At 42.0% G+C, this 8,645-nt stretch overlaps 1 pseudogene; it reads right to left on the bottom strand.

Annotated features, from left to right (window-relative positions):
- Positions 1-887: 887 nt before the first annotated feature.
- On the bottom strand, positions 888-7,181 carry LOC118622419 (annotated as a pseudogene).
- Between the last annotated feature and the right edge of the window lie 1,464 nt (positions 7,182-8,645).

The following is an 8,645-nucleotide window of genomic DNA, read 5'->3' as shown; positions in this document are numbered from 1 at the left end:
CACAGTGTAAGATTTAAACGCATCTGTACAAGGGTACATGTTATATTCAATGCAGTAAGATTGCTGCTGCCCTGTCCAGTACTTCCAGTCCCTCCCCAGGTCCTACTCCTCTGGTAGTGGTCCCAGTAGTTTGTTTGTTTTTTCTTTTATTAATTTTAGAGAGAGAGAAAGGGAGAAGGAGAGAGTGATAGAAACATCAATGAGACAGAACACTTATTGGCTACTTCCTGCATGCCCCTCCCTGGGGATCAGGCCCACAATCTGGGCATGTGTCTTGACCGGGAACCAAACCGGCAACCTCTTAGTGTATGGGTTGACTCTCCACCACTAAGCCACACTGGCAGGATGGTCCCAGTAGTTTTATAGAAATAAATCATTTTTGAAAAATAAAGCATTTAAAAAGAGAAATAAAAAATGGTTACAATATATGGTTACTGAGGCAACCATATGTCCAACTGAAACTTTATCTATTTAAATGTTATATTTGCTTCCCACTAATAACTTTTATGTCACTCAAACTGAGCAATAAATCTTCCATACTGAAATATATTTTGCCCAATTTATTCAAAGAAAACCACCCAAAATGATTAGTAAAATAAAATGTAGGGTTTAACACACCCTTTTAATTTGTTTTTAAATATTTTTAAGGCTTAAAAGTGTTTAAACTTTATCATTCCTAGTAGGAAAACATGATCTGAATGAACACCGTAGTGGAAAACCAGTGTAAAATGTTATAGCTGCATTTGGGGCAGAGGGGTAGGGATTCTCCTCAAAGCACCCCCGCTTTCTCCATGAGAAGGTCAGAGGTATGCTGGTTTGTACTACTGTGACAACCATTGAGTGATCCAAGTTGTTTTTCTTCAGCAAGGGCTTTCTCTGTCAGGGCATTATGCTTGACCTCCGAATTTGTCTGACAGTTGACTGATGAGATTCACAACCTTTGGGTTGCTCTGATATTTGACATGTTTGCAGGGCTCTGAGCCACATCCTGGAAGGCCACCATAACTTCTGGGTCCTGCATGGATGCAAGAACCTCTGGAGCACGAGGAATTTCACTGAGCCCGGGCATTCCTGCCATTCCAGGCATCCCCCCAGGAGAGCCACCTGGGAAAGAGGAAAACTGAGCTCCTGATTGTCCTCTGGCTTCTTCCTCCCTTTGAGCTCTCTCCAGTTCTTCCAGAGCCTTCTTAACCCTTTCCATTCTTTCTTTGATCTCTTGCTCTTCCCATTTCCGCTCATACTTTCTCCAACATTCTGCAATTCCCTGGGCCCGTGGTTGAACTTTCAGCATTGCACTAGTATCTTTATCATAATCCAGTTTACATGCAAGGACTAAATCATGGGCCGCTTCTTCCCAATGACCCAGAAGTCTGTGCTTCTCCTCACCACTTCTGCAAGGCTGAACCGAAGCAGGATAATTTCAGTAGCTCTGTCACAGTCTCGGATGGCAGCATTTGGCTTCTGGAATTTGAAGAAGACACTGGCTCTCTTGGCATACAAAATGGCCAAGTGAGGATTCAGCTTGATGGCTTCTGTGAACAAGTCAATGGCTTTCTGTAGTCCGCCATCATTTTTTGGGGGGGTATCAATGGCAGCCACTTTTTTTGTCATTCGCCTGATCCATCATCTTCTTGGTTATCTCTACATTTTCATCTTGCATTTCTTGAGGGGCATCAATGTCTGATTCAATCACACCCTCATTGTCAATTTCTGGATCACTTTTCTCACTTGGTATCTTCCTCTGTCTTCTTGCTATCCATTTTTCTTCCTTATTCTCTTCTGGTTTAGTTTTATGAGCAGCAGGTGGTATTTTACCTTCCACATTCTCTACCCACTCCCTGAGGAAGCACATATCCTCGGTACACAGAATGCTCAGATCCTGTTAATACCTTTTCATGAAGGTCCAAAGCTCACTCACTTTGCAGGGGGTCCATGGTCCGGAAGCAGTGGGAGGTGGTGGGTGCCGCTAAGTTTGCAGCCAGATTCCAGGCACTGGTGCTAACTTGGCATGACCTTGTGGAAGGGCTGAGGAGTCTTTTGAGCTAAAGGCAGCTTTAGCGGCCAGCTCAGGAGAAACTTCAACCCCTCCCTTAAGTTACCTAGAAGAACTTGAATTAGGGGCCTTGCCCATAATACAAGAGATTGTCAGAGATAACTTCTTTGACCTATATATAGGGAAGGGCAAACTTTTATTTACTACACATCTGCTTTTCCAATAATTCTGCAATAACCCTTTGAAGCCCCAAGGTGCCTTCCCTCATCCCTAGCTCAGAATGTCTTACACATCTCGATCCTCCTTTGTATCTCTGAACCTCTCCTGCATGTGGGGTCTCCAGCTCTCGCATCTATGATGGTCCCACACATCTGTATGTATTAAATTTGATTTTTTTGTTGTTGTTAATCTGTCTCATGTCTACTTAATTATTAGACCAGCCAGAAGAACCTTGACGGTAGAGGAAAATTTCTTTTTTCCCCACAATAAACTAATCAATGACATGACATAGCTTATGTATTTCTTGATGTATTCATAAGTGAGATCACCAAGCCTTTTTAAAATTAGGCTAAACACTATGGAATTGCTGATATTCCACTTTTGAACTACACAAATGGCTAATTCATACGATTTAATTAATAGTATGTCTGCACCTTCTTTTTGTTTTTTGTTCCGGTAGAGTGGGAGGGAGGGAGGGAGGGAGGGGGAGAGAGAGAGAGAGAGAGAAAGAGAGAGAGATGTGAAAGGGACACATCGAGTGGCTGCCACCCGCATGACCAACCAGGTCCGGGGACAAACTGCAACCGAAGTACATGCCCTTAGTGGGAACCGAACCCGGGTCTCTCTGGACTGCAGGCCGACGCTCTAACCACTGAGCCAAACTGGCCAGGGCTCCTTTTTGTTTCTTACCTTTTGCCTCCTTTGGTCTGCTCACATCTCATATCTCCGGTTTTTATTCCTCATACTCACCTAACACTTGTCAACCCCACTGTCACAATGAAGAACTGGCTTGGCCAGTATATTTCATGATACTGTTTTTCAGTGTTTTACTCACAGCCCGGGATCTTTCCCACATCAGCCACACATGGGAACTCAGCAGTAGATATATTGTGGGACTCAGGAGCATATGCAGATGAGGGCCCCTACTGCTCCTATTAATCTCTCTTGCATATTTCTGGAGACTCTTGCATATAACTGGAGACTGGTGTCTAACTTGGCTGAAGTGCATAGCCAGCTAATGAGCACAGTGTTCATACTTTTTTCTACGTGTGTTATTGTTACCAAACCAGAGGGGTTCATTTGCCTGCAGGCATCAAAGCTCAATAAAACCTGAACAGGAGTTTGCAACAAAGAAATTAGAGGTTTATTTAAGGAAATGGCACCAGGCCTAGAGACACAGGTGACCTAATACTCTAAAACCTGGTTTCCCAATGGCCCACTCAGGGACTGATTCTATATGGGAAAAATTATTAATCATGGTGACTAAGGGAGTTGGGGTTCTGGGCTCTACTGATTGGGTGGGGCCAGGGAGGGAGTAGATGATTGTTGTATCAGGTCCTGGTTCTGTCTGGTTTTGTGAGGGTGTGGTCCACAGGGCCTGCTTTCATGGGCCTGGGGCTGAGACACAACTGAGTTCAAGATGTTGTCTTTAGTTTGACCTAAACCTCATTCTCATGGTCAACAAATCTAAGGCTTTATTCTTAAGACAGTTTGAAGCCCATCAGAGCATGACTGTCCTAAGGGCTTAATGACTAAGGGAATGGGTGTGCAAGGAAAGAAGGAGGCAAGTGAGTCATGGTGCTGTTGGACTGGACAAGGCCAGTTTAAATCAGGAGGACAAAAAGGAGAAAAGGTCATATCAAAGAAATGAAGTTTCTGCATGGGTACATTATGAACTGGTTATGTTAACAAGTGATCCACGCAGCTGTGATATGGCCATTTCAAACAGAACAATCATAGATGGGATAGGCCAAATTAAAAAATAAAAAAAGGTACAGACAGACTCTTTTCAATAATAGGATGTTGCTTTGGCCTGGTGGGAAATTGGGGAAGGTCTTGGCCATTGGGTGGGGGTGGGGCTGGAACAGTGGGGATTCCAAAATCCATCTGCATTATCCAGTTCAAAGAACATTTTCTAATCAGCCTCTGGGTGGGTGGGTGGGTGAGCCCATTAGGGCAGGGCTGGTTTTGTATAGCTGGTGTGTGTGTGTGTGTGTGTGTGTGTGTGTGTGTGTGTGTGGTGGGGGGTAGTTAGCAGGGTGGGGAGGATAGGGACCTACAGGAGGAGGTAGAATACCTGGTAAGTTGGCCTTCCCTCCCTCTTTGATCTTGGAGAGGGATGTTAGTCCCTGGGCCTTAACAAGGGTGCTCAGAGGTTCTTAGTCTAGGCCCACCTGTACCACCCCTCATAAACCACAGGCTCTATACTGTTTGTTCCCCACAGCTGAAAAACACACAGAAGGCCTTAAACACTTCTACCCTAATGCTGCACCTGCATAGACTGTACATATTCTTCATACCGCCTTTACTACTGTCTGAGGCAGAGTAAGGTGGACATCTCCTGGAACAGGATAGAGAAGGAGCTGCCTCCTCTGCTAATAGTGGAATCTTTTGCTCACTAATAAGTTACTGGGGGACAGTTCGAGGTTAATTCTTTTGGTTTATTTTTTAAAACTTTTTATACAAGGCCCACAAGAAGTTGCAAAGGAGTTGCTCTGTATCCTCCACTCAGCTATCCCCAACCATAGCCTGTTGCATAACCATAGCATGTTAGTAAAATCAAGAAGCAGACACTGATAACTACTAGTGACAGATAGAAGGATCTTATTTCATGCCAGCAAAGGAAGAAAGGCCACCTTAAATTTCATTTGCTTTTGCCTGGGGTAAAACAGGGTGCCTCCAAGCAGCACCTCTTCTCTGCATTTCCTCTCTTATTGAAGAACTGCAATCACTGGTGGTGGGATGGTTGGAAAGTGAGTTGTCAAATGCGCTTAAATCCAATTATGCCATCTTGTTGTGCCTCTCCTTGGGTGTTCAGGTTTGGTTAGGTCCTGGGTCTTTGCTGATCTCTGAGACGCGTGACTTTCAAATCAATGCACACTATCAAATCACAGATTCCCAGTGCTCAGACACCTGTGGGAGCGGCCACAGCAACTGGCTCTCCTGGGATTGTTAGTAAGGAGACAGGCTGTGCTCTAGCTAATCTGGCTTCCAACTCTTTGAATCAGTGCCAGCTATTTGTAGGACTTCATGGAACGTCATCATTTGCCTTCCCCTCGCCATCCATCTAGGGCTTTATTATTGCAGTCTATAAATCCCCAGATTTGCTTTCCATGTGAACTGGCTATTGATGGACGTGAGTGATGAAATTATGCTTTCAGTATGGATCAGGCTCAGGTGGTGTATATTATCCCCTCTTCTTCACCAATGTATGGTATTAAACTTTAATAGTTTCACGTATGTTTCATCCCCAGCAATCCAAACGCTTTCTTGTACCAGCTGTATTGAACAGCTCTTCCAGGACTCCATGGAGATGAATCGAAGACTCAAGGGGGCTCCCTATGCGAAGTGGCAGAGGACTTCTCTCCAACATCTTGGCTGCCATGAATGTAGCCATAAACTGACATGGCTACCTTGGATTCACCTAAGGGACTTGTGTAAATTACTTCACCAGGTGCCACAATATCATGGGTCACACTTTACTAAGATTTGACAAATTTGTGTTATGTGGACTGAGACTTGCATCACCTTTCTAAGTCCACATCTCACTCTTGCTGTAAAAAAAGAAATCATTACACTTAAAGAATGGTAAAGAAGTGTTCAGAGAAGCTGTCCCCGTAGATGTAGGGACCACTACAACGGGGTCTTGCGGTGAAGAAGAGAAAATACTCAATGCCAAACACAACAAGAAAAATTAAGAATTTTGAACCAAGGAGCAAAGTGGGGGTCAGTGGATGGAAAATTGCTGAGAGAACACATCAGGGGTGATGGGGAGTTTGGGCTCAATCGACCTAACAGGACTCTTGCTCAAGGCAGGTCAGGGTGATGAGACATCACCTGGGGAGATGGTGAAAAATGAGATTAGATATCGAAGGTGATCCGTTGTAGAGGATGAGGGATTCTGACTACACTGACTTCAAGGATTCTTGTTAAGATTGGGCAATGCAGAGGTGAACAAAGAAGTCCCAAAATTGAGGCCTAGTTTAAAAAGAGCTCAGAGGAGTCTCATTGGAATTTGGTCAAAGAGAGAATCTTTGTTAATGTTTAAGGGGCAAAAAGATGTTTATAGGTAAGTTTTGTTTGCAAGATATTCAAATATTTTCTTTACCTGACAATTTTTTTTTTTTTTTTTTGGTAAATATGGAAAGGACTAGATCCTCATGTTTCCTGTCAACATGAAAGCGGACAAACTTCACCCTCAAACAGAGCTTCCTTTGGAACACTAGTAATTAGAATAGAAATTGCAGGCATTTCCCCTCATGATATTTTTTTCAGAGATTAAGATATTCAGCAGGAACCAAGATTTCATAATGATGCTATTGCTAAGAGGTAGACTCATACATATATAGGGCCTTGGAAATGACCTCTCTTATCAATCTGAGGAGAACCAATTTTTGTAAGCATGGGTAACCTGGGAGAATTAGAAATTAATGCATTGCTTTTTCCACCAGAGCAAAACACAAACTGTTTGTATCTCTGGCAGTTTAGTAAAGAATATCTATGAGAGAAAGTGTGGAATCTACACAGACAAAGGATAATCTAGTGGTCATGTAAAAAAATAAATAAATAACCAGGATTCTGGATTGTAATATTTTATATTCCTGGGAAAAAATGTAGAAAAGGGAAAAAAAGTTTAATATTTCCTAGGGTTAATTTTAGTCCTGGATCTGTGACAATGACTAATGCTTTATTTGGTTTTGCTTTTAATTTTAGCCTTTCCCACCTGCCTCTGCCTGCCCCACTCCCAGAAGACAGTCTAGCCTCCCAATTAATCAAAAATATTGAGGCCATGAGCCTGACCTTTCTTAGATCCTAACCCCACTATCTATAAACTATTTGCATTCACACCTGCACTGTTTCCTTCACCCTGTCTCTGAGGTTCTGGTGTGTTCTCCTCCTTTTTAAGGTCAAACCCTCCACCTGTCTTTCGAGCCAGCCACTTTCTGTGTCTTTCAGGACCTTGCTCCATCTTCCAGGCCCTCCCTAGGACTAAAACTCTCTGCAGAAATTTCTGTACTCAACTCAGGATTCTGGGAGAAATTTCCTCTCTGCCATTCTGGTTCGCATTTCCCCACCTATTATTCTATACTAATTTGATATTTGAATTCCCTTTTACTAGCCAGGGCCAAGGAGACACTGAGTGGCTGATATGCATACAGATGTTCACTCTGCATCGATAGCTTTCTTTCGAAATATTTTTATAAAATGTACAAATTTGGTACCTATAAAATTAGCAATTAGAAACAATTTTTTGTTTCTATATTTGAGAAGCGTGACTCAACTCAAGTCCCCTCTGGATGCAGGAGGCGGTTTTATCTTATGGAAACACCTGGTTTTTACAATAGGGCACATACGCTTTCATACGCTGGTGTTTAATCATTCACACTAATTACACTGGACTAATTTCCGTTTGAAGCATTTTTTTAGTGTGCACCTTTCCTCTTTTATGACAAAAAATTGGTTGCTAATAAAACAGAGCATGTCATTTAAAAAATTCTGCAGTAAGAAAAGTGAGCTTGTTAATTTCTCTAGCATCATGTTAAGTCTGCACCAAATAAGCATTACAGTGATTTCGAGCATAACCTCTTTTCCCCTTTCCGTGGGATTTGACTGAGGCAATACGACCATCAGTGACAAATAATAATGATAGTGACTACAAAATTAATATTAATGCAGTGCTCCACAAATGCAGAGTACATCACATTATCTCATATTGCTCTTTGGATGGCAAGACGAGTGGCATGTACTGTGGGGGTTGTTAGCTCCTTTCCACACATAAGAAAACTGAGACTTATGAATATTAAGTAACAGCTGGAAAGAGACAAAGCTGCATGTAAACCTATATTATGTGACACTAAAAACAGTAATTCAAGGCAATCACTTGGCTTGACACCAATATTTATACAGAAGTACAAGTAAATATTTTGAAGGGGTTGTGAGGTGGTAAAACTGTTTCTGGCATAAATCAAAGGGTTACAGTTGCTCCCTCATTTTCACATTTGTTTATGAATATCCTATGTAGTAATATATTTCTCATATTATTTTTATTAGTTATTTTCTTCCCAGTATTTACTTTGTATTATTTGTTTGGCAGAGTCAATGCTTGGAAAAGGCTCTAAGATTTTCTGTTTTAGTTTCTATTAACTGCAGCTCCTTAAAACTTCTGGAAGAGAAACTCTGGCCCCCATATATCTATGATTGTCAGGGACTAATTTTCTATTTTTCAATTAAATTGACAGTGTGGTTTTCTCAAAACTATTTTTTTTCTGAGAGTTATATTCCAAACCACAGCATCTATTTAGCTTTCCTATCTACACATTTGAACATGAAGGCTACATATTCGCTTATGCTCTAGATAATGTTACTACTTTTTATACATCATTCCTGGGTGTACTCTCACACACACTTACCACCTCCTTCGAAGAGCTACTAT

This window comes from Molossus molossus, unplaced genomic scaffold (assembly GCF_014108415.1).
Source record: "Molossus molossus isolate mMolMol1 unplaced genomic scaffold, mMolMol1.p scaffold_m16_p_9, whole genome shotgun sequence".
Lineage (NCBI taxonomy): Eukaryota > Metazoa > Chordata > Mammalia > Chiroptera > Molossidae > Molossus > Molossus molossus.
Note: the sequence above shows the minus strand (reverse complement) of the source record. Positions and strands in the feature narration are given on the sequence as shown.